General features: G+C 39.3%; 1 protein-coding gene across 3 annotated transcripts in view; it reads right to left on the bottom strand.

The window, feature by feature from the left end:
• fhit (fragile histidine triad diadenosine triphosphatase) overlaps positions 1-17,044 on the bottom strand; it is a 412,878-nt gene that overhangs the window by 384,129 nt on the left and 11,705 nt on the right. For all 3 annotated transcript variants that reach the window (XM_034689681.1, XM_034689771.1, XM_034689853.1), the window contains exon 2: positions 12,871-12,956. The gene's annotated coding sequence lies outside the window, so the exon portion shown is untranslated. The remainder of the gene's footprint in view (positions 1-12,870; positions 12,957-17,044) is intronic.

Below are 17,044 nucleotides of genomic sequence, written 5' to 3'. Positions count from 1 at the left end.
TGCTGCATGCATGTATCAAACAGAAGACAGACAGATTTGGTATCATATACTCAAAATACAAATCTTACCATTACTGTGAAACTGTCAATAGTGAAGCCGCAACCTTTTGGTACAAGTAGCTAAACACAGGGAGGTTACTTGACATCAAGGAGCTCCCTCTTTAAGTTGCTCTTATAAACATATGTAGTTACACTGAGTTGGCAAAACTACTTCTACATTTTTTAATGGTCCTTTTAGGCACAGTATTTCTGCTGCTAAAGGGCTCATAATCTAAGTAATAACAAATGATGTTGCATGGCACCACTGGAGTTGATCCCACGCATCATTAAAAATTCAAGTTGATTTTCAAAAAGTTGGGACAATGTGTGAAATGTTGCTAAAAACAGAATGATGTTTTGCAAATCATTGAAAGTCAATATAAAATGAAAATAGTGCAAAGACAACATATCAAATGTTGAAGCTGAAACATTTTAAATGTTATCTGAAAACTTTGTCTTCGTTCTAAATTGGAATAATAATTTGAGTTTGAATTTGAGCAATGGGGTTAAAAACCCTCTGTTTCTATCAACATTTTACACATCGTCATATTTTTTGGGGAGTTGGCAGCCAAGCGGCAACCTCTGGTCTCAAAGTATGAAGCCCTTTCTGAAGTGTTATAAAGTGCAGTTCATCAAGAATATGCTTGAGGCTGGCTGCAGAAACACCAGAAACCACATAGACACCAATTCAAAAAAGACAATCTTGATAGCAGAAATAAACGTGTTTACAGCCTGGTTAAAACAACGGCTTAGGTATACGACGCTAATTTCTATATCGGCATACACTGTGAGGGGGGGGGGGGGGGGGGTTTCTTATGTGACGGTTAAGAAGATATTAACATTACAAGTTTTTCTCATTTAAGGACATGACTGACGGGTGGGAACACTGTAGCTGTTGGCTAGGAGGCTCAAACCCCGCCTCTTTACCTCACACTAAGTTTGGTTGAGTTCAACATTTCTAATATGGCTCCCGCCGACGATTGGCTTCGAAACAACGCTTCAGAAACAGATTGGTGACATCACATATACTGGGTCCATTATTTATACAGTCTATGGTTGCAACTGGAATAATGAGGATAATTAGAACAATGACGTAGTTTAAAAGGCAGCAGTTTCTGTAGTGAGTGCCAGGATGGATCAAACTGTGAACTTTCAGTCACTGAGGATACTATTGATTGTGTTTAATATGAAAAAAAAAAGCCAACATTAACTTATTTTTCTATTCCCTCTACTAAAGAACTGTTGGTGTCCAAACCTAACCAAACTAAAACCACCAACCAAGCTCCTAGAGTTTGACAAGGCTGTCATTTGATTTGCTTTAAGCACCTTAACTTGGAAGGTTATAGGTAAGGCCGATGGTGTCGGCTAAGAAGTGTTTGATCCATTTATCAATTATTAAAACGGATTTTGTCTGCTGGAAAGAGAGAGAGAGAGCTTTCAGGCCGACAGCCTTGAAGATAAACTTTTCACATGAGCTTGTTTCTGTAGAAGTTATGGCATCCTTGTGAGTAAAAGGAGTTATGGTCCCATTGACACTGTTGAAACATCTGAGCTCTTGAAAGCCTCAAACTTAATAAAATACATAACAAAAGTCTAGACATTCCAATGCCAACATTTTAAATAAATAAAACCTTTGTATAGCCGTTATCTGTAGAATTAGAGGGACTTGACAGAAAGTACAAGTAAGAGAAGAAGAAGAAAAAACAGAACTGAGCACCACTGTATCCTGACACCAGGAAGACGTGTCTGCTTAGTTTCACTGTGAAACAGGGAGGGTTGTTCAGTAAAAACAGAGATATCTTAAAAATTGACTTCATTCAGACTTTTTTAAGAGAGCCGTTCAGTTTAAACCTGAGGCGAGGCGGCTGACAAAATGAGCAGCAGCTGTTTACTGTACTGACACTGCTTTTCTTCCTCTCTTACCTTCTCTTTCTTGCTCTTTACATTTGATGTAATTTATCCCAATAAACACATTCATCCTATTTTGATGGTATTTGTTCACATCATACAGAGACTTCAGAGCGACAGCAAACATAAAGGTTCCATTTTCTCATTTACTCCCTCTACATCACTGAGAACTCAGGGCGTAAACATCCTGATGATACCCCAAACCTGGACTACTTCACAACAAGTTAGAGTCAGAGCAACAAACACATCATTCTGTATTGACTGCACTGTTAATTGTAGCCATTAGAGCTCTCCCTTCACTGGAAACAGTGAGCTAATGCATTCCATACACTTTTCTTTTCCTTCAGATGTCTAGCGTTCACAAAGCTTATTTATTTAATGCTAACAATGACACCATCTCAAAGATGTCTGTCAACATTTATAGACACATATGCAATGCTATCATTTACACATATACAAAACACACACACAGAATCAGAATATCTTGACGATCATTTTATCACTTCATCTTTTTTTGTTTGTTGACTGATTCTAAAACTTTCATTTTTGATAAAGCTTATAGTTAGAGCTGGCTCAGGCTTTGACCAGCTCTTAGTTATGCTGCTATAGGCCTAGACTCCCGGGGGAACTGGCGCACTGACACACTGGGATCCTATCTCAACCCCTTCCCTCGAACCCCCCCATTACTTACTTTAACTCTCCCTGTCCCATTAAAGTTACTAACCATAGACCCTTCTGGAGTCCCTGAGCTCCATTGTCTCGTAGGTTTCTCTGAGCTGCCGCAGACGTCCTGCTGCTGTGGACGTTCCAGACTCCAGCTGGTAAGAATGTGCTGGACTCCAGCAGCAACAGCTACTACAACATTTCTCTCAGCAGATGTGTGTCTAACATGAGTCTGGTTCGATGTTTCTGCCTGTTAAAGGAAGTTTTTCCTCTCCGCTGTAACTTGCTAATTACTGCCAGGTGCAATGCTCATGGTGGATAAAGATGGGATAAGACAGAGTTGTATCCTGTCTTGGTGTTGGGTCTCTGTTAATAATTTAACATAGAGTACAGTCTAGACCTGCAATGTTTGTAAAGAGTCTTGAGTTAACGATTGTTGTGATTTGGCGCAATATAAATCAAGATTGATTGATTGACACCATATGGTTATTTTTTTACTTCCCATCCAGTGACTCTTCGTTTTTTTCCTTTTGCTTGAATAAGAAATAGGTCTGACATAAAAGCAGAACCACCTCAGAGTCTGACTCAAAAACGTGACTTTACATTCATGACTGTGAAGTTGAGTTGAAAGAAGACACTATTTCACTCATGGGTTACCTGATGACTGCATGCAGCGTGTCTGGTGATGGTTGAAATAATGAGAGTAGTGTTGAAGAGATGAAGACAGCCCAGGTTACGCCTGTAACTTAGCTGTTAACTCCACATGTCTGATACTGGCGTCTTTTTGATGCAGGTACCGGATTCATTTTAAAGTGTGAAGCCTAAAAATAAGCATACATTAGAAACAGGCCCTATGTATTGTTAAAAACATGTGCATGATCATGAAATCACATGCTGAATATTGGTTAAGCCTCAAACAATCTTTCAGCATGGAGGACCTAATAACTTGCTGAATGTCACTTCTGTCTTTCCACACATTTGTCTCTCTCAACTACAACTAACAAATCAAAGTTTGAAAAATAATCTTTACTTTGTCATGTTAAAAGAAGACGCACTTCTTTTAAGTAACAAGACTTTCAGTCATGTGTCAGAATTCAAACTTCTGTACTCCATTAGTGTAAAAGAAAGTCAAGCAGCTTAGCGTGGATGCATGCTACCGGACATCTAGGACTACTGAATGATGCATGTGCTTAACCCGCTCGCACACTCAAATATAAGGCGATACATGTCTTCCTGCACTGTAGTTCCAACTAACCAAAGACAGTATTCTGCACATTCATACAGTTATAATTACAGCAGCCTACAGGTGGTGACAGTGTGACTTCTTAACTAGAGCAACACAGCACATGCAGTACTTCAAAGACAATCAATTAACTTGCAAAACTTTGACATAACTGACCTTTATGCAAAAACAGCAGTCTGTGTCTCTCACACGCACACCATCATCATTACGTTTATACTGTTTCATCACTTTGCTCACGTGGAAATACGAAAATAACAGCACATCATCTTAGCTTGGCTGCAGAGTGCAGGACACTCTGCCTAACGAATGACAAGGTGCATCTTTGAGATGTCCAAAAGTGCCTGTGTGAACACTTTGACCACAAATAAACCTGTGAAATATGACTGCTCTGGAATATGAATGTGAATCATGCTACAGCTGAACAAGATTAAATGCAAAATAAGATAACATGCAAATAGAGAGGGGTTGGAGTTGTGGTTACTATGGATCACATATACTCAGTATCACATGGCCATAAGTATTCAGAACCTTTGCTGTGACACTCCTATATTCAACTCAGGTGCTGTCCATTTCTTCTGATCATCCTTCAGATGGTTCTACACCTTCATTTGAGTCCAGCTCTGTTTAGTTATATTGATTGGACTTGATTAGGAAAGGCACACCTGTCTATATAAGACCTTACAGCTCACAGTGCATGTCAGAGCAAATGAGAATCATGAGGTCAAAGGAACTCCCCGAAGAGCTCAGAGACAGAATTGTGGCAAGGCACAGATCTGGCCATGGTTACAAAATAATTTCTGCTGCACTTAAGGTTCCTAAGAGCACAGTGGTCTCCATAATCCTTAAATGGAAGGCGTTTAGAACAACCAGAACTAGAGCTGGCCGTCCGGCCAAACTAAACAATCGGGGGAGAAGAGCCTTGGTGAGAGAGGTAAAGAAGTATCCAAATATCAATGTGGCTAAGCTCCAGAGATGCAGTGGGAGATAGGAGAAAGTTCTAGAAAGTCAACCATCACTGCATCCCTCCAACAGTCGGGACTTTATGGCAGAGTGGCCTGACGGAAGCCTCTCCTCAGTGCAAGACACATGAAAGCCACCATACAGTTTGCCAAAAAATCACATCTAGGACTCCCAGACTATGAGAAATAAGATTCTCTGGTCTGATGAGACCAAGATGAAGAACTTTTTGGCCTAAATTCTAGCCGGTATGTATGGAGAAAACCAGGCACTGCTCATCACTTGCCCAATACAATCCAACAGTGAAGCATGGTGGTGGCAGCATCATGCTGTGGGGGTGTTTTTCAGCTGCAGGGACAAGATGACTGGCTGCAATTGAAGGAAAGATGAATGCAGCCAAGTAGAGAGATGCCCTGGACAAAAACCTTTTCCAGAGTGCTCAGGACCTCGAGACCGGGCCGAAGGTTCACCTTCCAACAAGACAATGACCCTAAGCACACAGCTAAAATAACGAAGGAGTGGCTTCGGAACAACTCTGTGACTGTTGTTGAATGGCCCAGCCTGAGCCTTGACTTAAATTGAGCATCTCTGGAGAGACCGGAAAATGGCTGTCCACCAACGTTCAACATCCAACCTGACAGAACTGGAGAGGACCTGCAAGGAGGAATGGCATAGGATTCCCAAATCCAGGTGTGAAAAACTTGTTGCATCATTCCCAAGAAAACTCATGGCTGTATTAGCTCAAAAAGGTGCTTCTATTCAATACTGAGCAAAGGATCTGAATACGTATGGCCATGTGATATTTCAATTTTTCTTTTTTTAATAAATCTGCAACAATTTGTATAATTCTGTGTTTTTCTGTCAATACGGGGTGCTGTGTGTACATTAATGAGGGAAAAAAATGAACTTAAATGATTTTAGCAAATGGCTGCAATAAGACAAAGAGTGAAAAGTTGAAAGGGGTCTGAATACTTTCCGTACCCACTGTATACCATATATTTAAACATTTTCTCTGGGTTTCTAGATCAATCTATGACACTACATTTGCTCTGCATATTATCAGGTCCACATGTAATTAATTGTAAAGATGCATTTAGGCTCCATCTGTAAATGGTAAATGTAGAAAACCAAACCGTGCTCACTCTGTCTTGTTCACTGTACTCTGTGGGGATGACTTTTAGCTGTGTCATTGTCAGATTACTGCATTTAACTTTAACTAGTAAAAAGTTTCCAAGGGACCATGACCCTCGAAGGATCCACCCACCACAGGCTCACACATTCCTGGGGGAAACAAAGGCTAATGAGCAAAGTGACAGCATGCTAATCTGCTAAACTAAGATGTTTTAGTATTCGCTTCAAAGCACAGCTGTGCCTAAGTGCAGCCTCACAGAGCCGCTATCCGCTAACAGCTAAAACCAATCAGCTTGTTTTGATTTGGGAAAGAGAAGCACAGCTGTTGGCAGCTAAGCTGAGCTCCAACTCAACTATGACTATGTAAATTATGAGCTGACACGAAACATGCCTACAAGCTTTAGTCTGGCCAATGGGAGGAAAAGCAAACCTGCTGCAGTTTGTCCATATGTGATAAGTCACCAGCTCTGACTGACTGAGTTATCTCGTCTGTGGTTTGGCCTTTGGCTCACTAATAAAAGCCATTAGTACTCTTTGCTGTTATTCGCTGTTTGTGAGTTTTCCGGAAAATCAGATGGTAGGGATCGGTCATCCATGGAAGAAAACCAAGGACAAACTCATCTGAAGTTCAGATACGCAAAGCTCACTCTGGTGAAACACATTTAATAAGTTGTTAAGTTAGTTGACCCATTATGTTCACAAAGATAACCAACAAAATACAACTATTTACATAGAAACATAAATATTGGTATCAGGTAAGTATTAAAGCATTTTGATCACATTTTATCAACTGTATGACTGTATCTCTTGTTTTTAATTATTTACAAGCCCATTATAAAATCAATCTTTATGAGCTTATTCCTTTTAACTTAGGTTCTTTTTTAATACCCAGTGCCACATTAGCGTAAAGTCTAAAGCTGTTAATTTTCACTGAAGGTGCCTCCAAAGAGAGAAAAACTGAATATTCCAGGTGATTTGATTATGATTAAAAGTTGTGACGTACAACATCATCATGTCAAAGGTAGGTGCACATTAGGAATCACCACCAGAACATAAAGTTAAATAGTAAGTTTGCAGTCCATTGCAAATCTGTAGATTTTCTTTTACATTGTGTGCCGCATTATCTGTAGATGTAAACTAAAATTAAATTAAGGCACTGTAATCATATTTGCCATACCTAATGTACCAAAGCACAGGGTATGAACTCAACATGCAAGACTCTCAGACAAAGTCCAAAGTTCCAAGTCCTTTTATTCACAAATAAAAGGTAAAAGCCACAGGAGGTCAAAAGAGACTGAGTCTCAAGACTTAACAGATCAAAAACACTAGGGATAACTACACAAGGGAATGCAGGTACGCTGACACTGGGGACAAGAGGAAATGGCTCATGGTAAGAAAAACTGTGACTAAACTCACATGGGGAGAGGAGACAATGAGACACAGCTGAGACAAATTAGCCGTGGTGATGTCTAGAGGCTGGAGGTATGAGAAACATACTGAGGAGGCAAGTTTGAGACATTTCATGTTCACAGTTTACAGAATAAAAAATATATTAAAACAATAACTCTGCTGATCCACAGGATGCAAAGTTCAGTCTTGTGCATCTAGTCAGAAGGACTACAAGCTCATCTGACACCTCCACAACCAAAGGGCTGGGTTAAGCTACAGAGGAACCACCTTGCATGTCGTGTTGTCAATCAAAAGTAATAGCTTTTCCAAATGACTGCAAGTGGAGGGAGACTAAAAAGCTGGCTTTCAAAGAGAGGTGGGAGATGCCATATCATTTAGGTATGGGCATAACAGACCTCATTTCAGACAGACAATCTCTCCTGAAGACATATTAGTACGACATACTGTTAGACATGGAGATTAAAAACAGAGAGGTAGACAGTGAAGTGCCAACACTAACTTTCCCCCCTCTGCACAGCTGACTCTAGGGGGGGGGGGGGCTGTTAGATTGGAGTGAAACAACAGAGTGTGACCAGAGGCTAACAAGTCCATGTGTCAGAGAGCAAAGGCCTTGGTCTTCAGGCAGATTAATGGCACTAACTGGTGAGTCTGAATAAATGATGATCCTTCACTGGGATCTGCAGAGAGGCATCTGTGGTGTCTATTTTTTTCCTTCACCATTCAGCGGGCGCTGACATTGACATACACTAAGCTCCAACCACAGGACGTGAGCTGCCGCCACAGCAGCACTAACAGGATAGACTCGTCTGAAGGGCATCAAAAGTAAGCATGTTACTGCATATTCAAGAGATCCTCCTTATTGCACTACACCCTTTTCATTGTGTATAATGATCCCAAAGGTCATTGATTTTTATTTTATGGTAAAGCCAAAATGAACATAAATCATATGACTGAACAGACACAGTTCATTTGGGGCAGTTGGCAAGTGTAGGTTCCTCTACAAATTGAAGAAGATGATCCTATTTCCCCCCTCTTCAATCGTGATTCCTTTATATGTTTTGACTCTTTGAAGCCTCATATAGCTTATCTTAATTTGGAGAAAATCATTGAATTACTTGAGGACACACTTGGGAGTCTTGTGTTGATTCTGGTGACCACTTTGGACATAATGGGTAGTGTTCTTCCAGGATAAGGACTGCATTTCCCATGAGCACCATCATCTACTGTCATACATATGTGACTCTTGCAAAAGTGTGCATTTGTTAAAGAACACAATTAATGAATACAGTTTTGTGATACTACTTTCTTTCAAGACAACTTTCTGCAGGGTGCAGAGTAATGAGGTGATGTAGCTATGTCAAATGATTAACTGTATGTATGTATGTGTGTATATGAGTATAGGTGTATAAGTATGTGCTTACATGTATATGTATATGTTTGTATGTGGATATATATATATATCCTTAATTTGGGATAGCAATTAATCAAATCTTCACCGCCAACTTTACTACATGTATAAATAATTTTGTGTGGAGATTGGTTTTGTACCTATGTGTCTGTTAGTTTTTTTGTTTTTGTTTCATTAACTTATGTCATGCTATGGGCTCCAGTTGAGGTACTGCATGTGGGGATGAACGATAGAAAGGGTGGAGTATGATAAAAAAAAGTCCATGGACTATTTTTGTGTGTAATTGTCAGTATGAAACTTTAAATCTATCTATCTATATGTTTGTTTAATCTGTCTTGTTCCTTTTGTTGTTGTTTTGTTTAGGTGGTCTACTCTGTAACTGTTGTGTACAAGGGGATTACCTTGTTGGATGTCACATTGTTGTAACACACTTGAAAAATAAAGTTAAATATAACAATAAAAAATAATAAATGAACTGTAACGTAACAAGGACTAAACAAATAATCCTTGAATGGATCCTTGTGACAATCGAATAGTACTTTGGCTTGTAATGCCCATCCCTACTTCTGAATGAGCGTCAACTATTGACTCCTTTTTTTCACAGATAATCCAACCCTGACACAGAGAGTAACATTCTGTGTAGAGAAAAAACAATGTTGTTGCTGACAATATTAATTTAGCATGTAGGCCATGAAGAGGCATCTGTGTAAGAGAGAGACTTTTCAAGATCAGTTATGAATAAACACAATAATGGATAAAAAAGGTCTGTAGAGTTTTACGAAGAAATGTGAAGCAAAGAAGACGTGGGTTAAGCTGGCCATTGGCGAATCAATGAAAGCCTTCTGCAATTTAGATCAATTTCAATCAGCCACGAAGGTGACCTACATTGAAATGGCTTAACCAGCCTACAATTGAACCTATACTTTATCCTCTTTAGCCCTTTGTACACAGCATATTTAAAGCTAGGGTTGGTAGTCATATTTAGATACACTTTTTTTTATACTGGTTAAAATAATCTTTATGTCCCGATGGCAATGTGTTCTTAAAAAAAGCTGCCATCTACAACCTGAGTAAACCTGGGAAAACAACACCAACCAATCACCGTCATTAGGGTCCAATTTTATGAAACCAGATGGAGTCCTGAGGACATGCTACATTCAAATTCATGCTAGTTTTCCGTGACTACCAACCCTATCTTTAAGACTAGCATGGTGCACCTATATCCCGGCTATTCTCTATAAAAGGGGGGTAATAGTGTCCTGGCTCAAATCTGGCAATGTAGGTAGCAATAAAGCTGATAAACACTGGTACAAATGGAAGAGATTGAAAAGTCAGGCAATGTGATGTTTGAGGACCTACCAATATTTTGCAGCTACCTCAAAAAAGAAGAGGACAATGTAAGTGGTTTGCCAAAAACAACTGGAAAATAATACGTTTGAAAGACAGTGGTTGGTTTTATAATGAATGCAAAGCTGGTGTAATGAAAAGTGGCGTTATTTCTGGTTAAAGAATGGTTATCACAACTGCTTCCACTGATAGCAGCATGTCAGTAACATTGCTGGGGTCAGATTAGCCGTATCAAACAGGGGCAGTTACGAGGCACTCATCATTAGACTGTAAAAGTGATTCAAAATGACACCTACATCTATCAGACCTGTGAAAATCACAGCGGAAGCACATCAGGTGAATCACCTGACACATCTACACTAAGCTTTCACACTGTAAGCAATTATTCTCCCTAACAGGAACTCCCAGAACATCTCTTACAAAGTAGCAGAGCTCACACCTCCATCGTCATACTGTGAAAGTAAAGGGATGTAACTGCTCCTATCCAATCGGCTTGATGACTGGAAAGTGGTTTGGTGTTATACGGATTAGGTGAGTAACAGACGTGCTGTTAGGTAGTCAGTAGTTTTCCTTTGCGAGAACATGGCTTGTCAGATGTCCACAATGAGTCAAGGAATCAAAAACTTCTCCCTGAATCCTTTTCAGACCCTGAGGAGGAGGTGTTTCATACCCAGACAAGAGACTTAACTCCCAAGGACATAATTGATAGTTTTTCACTTTTTACCATTAGTAGTTATTGACTTTTGTATAACATCTGGTTCTGATTCTGTGTCTTTAACAGCTCTCAAAGCTGCAAAGCTTGGTGCAGCAAATTACCGACTTCTCCCCGAATGAATGGGAGCAGAATTAGTCTTTTAGTGGATTGGTGGAACTTCAGTCTGAAGCACTGTGAGCTTGCAAATACTGATGAATGAGGCATGCGCTTGCACACAGCTCTTCACAAGGGTTTGTTTGCACCACAGTTGATTTGCATTAATTTATTACTGGGAATAAATACCACCATGGAAAGGACTGTGCTGGTGGGTTGCCGTGTTTTAATGACGGATTGTGTACTATTCAAAAAGGATAGACATTTGAAACGTTAAACTTATCATTTTCAGAAGTATTTGAAGTGAAGAATGTTTTGAAAGTTTCTGATCTCTGTCAAAGCGGGGACTGCAGCATATCCATTTCAGAGACTAGAATTACTGTTTTATGCTTTTGCAGACTGCAGGAGTTGCAGTTTCTGTGCCTGTGACCTTCTGAGTTTCTTACAGGACAGTGTAACTGCAGCTTGAACAGGAGCTCTAGTGATATATTTGAAATAAGGCAATGATAACACTTCCTAAGTCATCTTGAAGTGGGAGAAGTTGCACTGCAGTCATTTACAGGAGGGTCTACGACCAGAAACATCTGTCTTTCTCATGCACTAGACTTCTGAAACATATTTCCTTAAATCTGCAGCACCGAAAGAGCCAATCCTACTACTCCTGGATTGTGGTGCACAAGTGTGGATACAAATATGGATTAACTGGCAAGAAAGAAAAGACGTGGGTTAAGCTTGTTATTGGCGACTCAAGGCAAGCCTTCTGCAATTGAAATCAATTTCAATCAGCCACAAAGATGAGCATGATCTCACACAGCATGCTACAACAGAGAAGCACAAGAAGGCCATGCTAACAAAATGTGCAAGAAATATCTATCCAAGAGTATTTCCAGTAGGTAAGAATAAATTGCACATTGACACACACACACACATTTGCTTTTGTGTGGGAAAGAGCAAGTTTGAAAAATACCCAGTACTGATTGTCTGGAGATTGTCCAAAGTTCACTCGTGATAATGGCTCGATTTTCTTCACAGAAGGTGTTATGGTCAGTAGATGCTTCTTACAACAGCAGAAGGAACAGTTGTGGAGGGAAGCAGAGAGAAGAGACTAAGAAAACAATTCCTAGAACATTGTACTTGAATATCACAAAAAACGGACTATGGGCTTTAAGACCAGAGGACACTCATGTCAAATCAGAACATCTTACTTTTGAGTGTTTTTGCAATATAATGATTATATAGATGGGAATTATTTCCCAGTGAAGTTGGCTTGTGACCTTTGTGGTATAAAAATATAATCTGTGATGTTATGACATTTCTTCCAAGTCTGATATATACTGTATGCCGCTATATTCTACACACTGCACCTTTAAAACTAGCTTGTTGCTGATAATGATATTTTTTGCATTACTAGCTATGAGATTTGATGTCCTGCGGCAAGTGGTCCCCCTTCTTAAAATATGAAGAAAAAAAAATCAAGAATTTTAACCAGTCCAGTTGCCTTAGGGATCAACCTTTGATTTACCATGACCTGGATGACTGAGAACCTTCACAGACATAATATGTGATCATTTCATTTAGTTGGGCATTTGTGCAATAACGTGTTTGGTCTATGAATCTCGATAAGAGTTCTGGGCACAAACTTTTGGATGAAACCACCATATTTTATCTTTTGAGACCAAATATTAAAAAATTCCCCTTTGAAGAAATCACTAAAGGTGTAAGGTCAGAAGGACAAATGTATGAGCGACAAAGAACATGTCCTCTGCTGTGGCTTCTGCCCACACTAAGGCATAAATAATCTTGCAGATGTGAAACCTGTAAGCCAGTCTTTCTAAATAGTATTGGCATAATGTTCTTTTTTTTTTGCAATGTGTGAAGTGTACGCAAATTCTAATGACTTTGTTAAAACCAACTCATTGCATATAGTTAAGCAGTGTATGAGCTGTGTTATCTCTACCTTCACAGGATGACTCCTCTGTGCTGCAGGTGAGGGCTTGGGTTTGTGGCTGAGACAGGATGCACTGGCTGCTCCGCTCTCTTTGCCTGTTGGAGGAGAAAGCAGGATGGACGTGACGTTTGATGCAAATGCAAAACCACCGAGGAGGTGAGGTGAGGCATTGATATTCCGCCTGAGGTCCGTCCGAGCCCCGATCCGTACACCTTGACGTTGACCTTACGACCTCACAGTGAAAACCATTTGGCAGCCTCTCTGCCCTCTAGCAGTATGCATGCACATGGAGGAATTTTCACCCCAAGAAGCCCCTCTCAAACTTTCAGCTGCTTTCATTTTCATACAGTATCAAGGACTACAGACCAAGCATGAGATCGCTGGCAACATGAAGCTTTAAATCTGTGTCTTTCTATATTTCATGGTATATGAAAGAAAGAGCAAAACACATTCAAAACTCACAGGTACATGGAATAATTTATCAGTAGTCTATCAACTCTGAATTAAACCTACTCCTTTCTGATCCTATTTTAAATATTATTACATGGACACAAATGAGTTTGCCTTTTTAATTCCTCCTCTACATATCCACCATTAGCTCTTTTTCACACGATTACATTCAAGCTCCAAGTTGATGGGCTGATGGAAGTATTGTGTTAAGGCCAGAGGTGGATAGTAACGAGTTACATTTACTCCGTTACATGTACTTGAGTAGTTTTTTCAAAAAATTGTACTTCTGGGAGTATTTGTTTTGCAGAGTACTTTTTACTCCTACTCAAGTACATTTGTGTTAAAAAATATGTACTTTTACTTCGTTACATTGGGCTGTCCAGTCGCTACTTTTACAGTTCCTTTTTTTCTTCATTTTACATGTTTTATACTCAGCCGATCTCTCACGCAGCTCCTTCTGATCCAGAGCTACAAATAGCCTCAACACTGAATGAACGGAGAAGTAGCTCCACCCCCTCCTCCACCTACAGCTGGGGAGAGAGGCTGCGTAATACTTGCGTCCCCTTTGGAGGAACATGTTTACCCTGTACCCAACATCCAGACTCTCTCATAACTTCTAAATGACAAGAAGGAGAAACAGTCACATTATGCGCTGCTTACTTTGTCTATACGGTGGAAATCTTGAGCTTCAACATAGAACAATTAAATCTTAAGAAGCATGTCATGGTGAGTAATCAGTTAGGTAAGCTAAGGGTCATACTAGTTAATATTAAATCTTAAAAACATGTTATAGTGAGTTATCAGTTAGGTAAGCTAAGGATCATACTAGTTAATATTAAATCTTAAAAAGCATGTTATAGTTAGTTATCAGTTAGGTAAGCTAAGGATCATACTAGTTAATATTAAATCTTAAAAGCATGTCATGGTGAGTTATCAGTTAGGTAAGCTTAGGATCATACTGGTTAACATAAAATCTTAAAAGCATGTTAGAAATGTTGGAAAGTAATCTAAAGTAACTTATAAGAGCAGTAAGGTAGCATGCTAATAAAAACAGCTGCTTCTGAAGCTCAACAGTCACCTCAGAGAGATTCTTCAGGACTGAGTTCATGGCCTTTTTAAACACTTCCAAGTTGTTTTAGTACTTTCAAGTTATGTTTTTAAGTAAGATGTACTGAAAATAAGTTAAAGGTTAAAAAAGAAAGTTTGGAAGGCATAGATATATTTTTTATTGTAATGTTGGAGTATTAATGTTCTGGAGTTCTGATGACATCTCAGACACAGTTTGAAGTTTCAGCTTGTTTTAAAAAATGAAAATGGGTACATTAGTTTGAGCACATTGCAGCTCCTCTTTCTTTAATGTTTGAAAGTAAACCATGCCTAACAGCATTCATTTTGACATTTTCCTATTTATGTCACTTTATTAAAGGCAGTGTGCACTTCACATTGTTATTAGCATTTCCAATACAGTACAATTTTATATATGATACTACTCACAAGTTACTCACTACTTGAGGAGTTGTTTTTTTTAGGTACTTATTTACTCTTACTGAAGTACTTATTTCTATGAGTACTCTTACTTCTACTTGAGTAACATCATTAGAAAGTAACAGTACTTTTACTTGAGTACTGTTTCGGTTTACTCTACCCACCTCTGGTTAAGGCAGACATTGTTGGAGGTAGACATGGACTGTTGATTTCAAATGCAAGAGTACCATATAGAACAGTTTTCTTACAAAAATATGATCTAAAATGTTGGTTTCCAGTTTTCTTCAATACAGTATGACTTCAATCACAGGCTATGCTCTGTGGCGCTGTTACCTGTGACTGACAACAGGAAACACATACAGTGGCATAGCTATTTGTATACACCATCTGGTCTGAAATCTGTCCCTTCCTGCTCCATGAAACCAAGATGGTGGTAAAAAAAAATTGTGATGATCATGGTGGCTACACACTAGAAAACTAATGATGATCATGGTGGCGACACACTAGTAATGTTCTGAAGTGACTGGTTTCCTGGTTATTCAAATGGAAATTACATTTCTGCGTGGCCAACTAGTCTGACGGTAAGAAAAACGGAGGAAAAAAAAGGTCAAAACGAGCTGTATTTGTTTAACACAGCCAAAAACACAGTGTCACAGAGTCTGAGACAACTATCTTTCAGTCCTCATTGCAGGTTAATGTCCACATGTGCTTGTTACACATTGTTCCAGTTGAGTTAAGCAGACACAGGCTATACATACAACTTTATCTTCATGCTTTACGTGAAGATAAACGTACTTTATTAATCCCCATGGGGGATATTCTTTTCACTCGTTCTTTTTTTTTGATCATGCTACACACATACAAACATACAAACATGCTATGGACATGCACTTAGGAGAGATGTCAGAGTGACCAAGAGGGATCAACTAGGGTCATCCGAGCAGTTGGGGGTTCGGTGCCTTGCTAAAGGGAATCTCGGAAGTACCGAGGCAAATGGACCAGTGCCTCTCCAGCCACCAGTCCACTCGCCAAACTTCGTCCATACTAGGACTTAAACCGGGGACCCTCTGGTTCCCGAGCCAAGTCCCTATGGATTGAGCTACCGCCCCCCAAAAGACACTGCCAAACTGTGCCATGAGAGAGAGAGATGAGATGCCATCTGTTATCTGTGCATGTTGTATCTCATACCTCTGAATAGTGGAGTATTACAGCATTATGGCAGTGAGCATTGACCGGAGCTTCAGCTATGGCTAGCGGCAGGTGGATGGATTACAACTAATACACAACATGTGACTAGCATTAAAAATCAAATCAAAATCAAATCAAACTTTACTGTCAATATGTTCATACCAGTGTAAAAACTAAATGAAATGAAAGAGTGTTTCCAGGGGGTGCTTGTAAAATATAGTAACACAAATATAGCAACAAAATATACTTTTTTTGCAGGCATACAATAATAAAAGTTATCAACAAGTAACTCTGGTGCTGACAAGCAAGGGCCGACATTTGCGAAACATTTAATTTAGTTGACTAAACATACAGATCATTAGGACATGCACTGTCGTATTCAGTTTATGACCTATCCTAAGAAAACTTGCACTAAAACAAAGGGATAACCATTTTATTATTTAATGACAAAGTTTTTGTTCTGCACACTGTAGAAAAGCCTCCTCCTGTCTACACCAAGCTGTGACCATTTTTCTCCTTCCCAGCCCCAGTCAGAGAGTTTGCCCCTGAATCAGAGCAACCCAGCCCAAAGAGGCAATGAATGTAGAAATAAAAAAAGTCCCATAACTCATTAATGTTAGTTATCGTTTCGAGGGGCACAAACAAACATTACTACCATGCCAACAAAGGCACAAGATGATGTTGCAAATGTAATTTTGGAGGTCATGAAGAGCAAAAAGCAATGATGGGCAAATTCTCACCAAATCCAGCTCTTTTGCAGAAATCTGTCAAATGTTTGATTTTTGCACCTTTAGTAATTGATCTAAATTATTGTTTTCAAAATTGAAAGTTCAACTATTTGCATCTCAAACACATCTATAAATCAATCCTTATCGAATGCTCTGTTTGTTTACTTGTTAGTTATGAATTGTCAGAATGAAAAAACAGTCCCATTTGTTTGAGTCCTTTCTGCTGAAACAAGAATTAATGAGCTGCAGTATCTCCTGAACATTGGTTTTAAGAAACATCTGCCTTAAGATATAAAACACTTTTTTAAAAAGTAGTTCTTTAAAACAAATTT

Source organism: Notolabrus celidotus, chromosome 1 (genome assembly GCF_009762535.1).
Source record: "Notolabrus celidotus isolate fNotCel1 chromosome 1, fNotCel1.pri, whole genome shotgun sequence".
Lineage (NCBI taxonomy): Eukaryota > Metazoa > Chordata > Actinopteri > Labriformes > Labridae > Notolabrus > Notolabrus celidotus.
The sequence above is the reverse complement of the archived record's forward strand: the minus strand, read 5'-3'. Positions and strand labels throughout refer to the sequence as shown.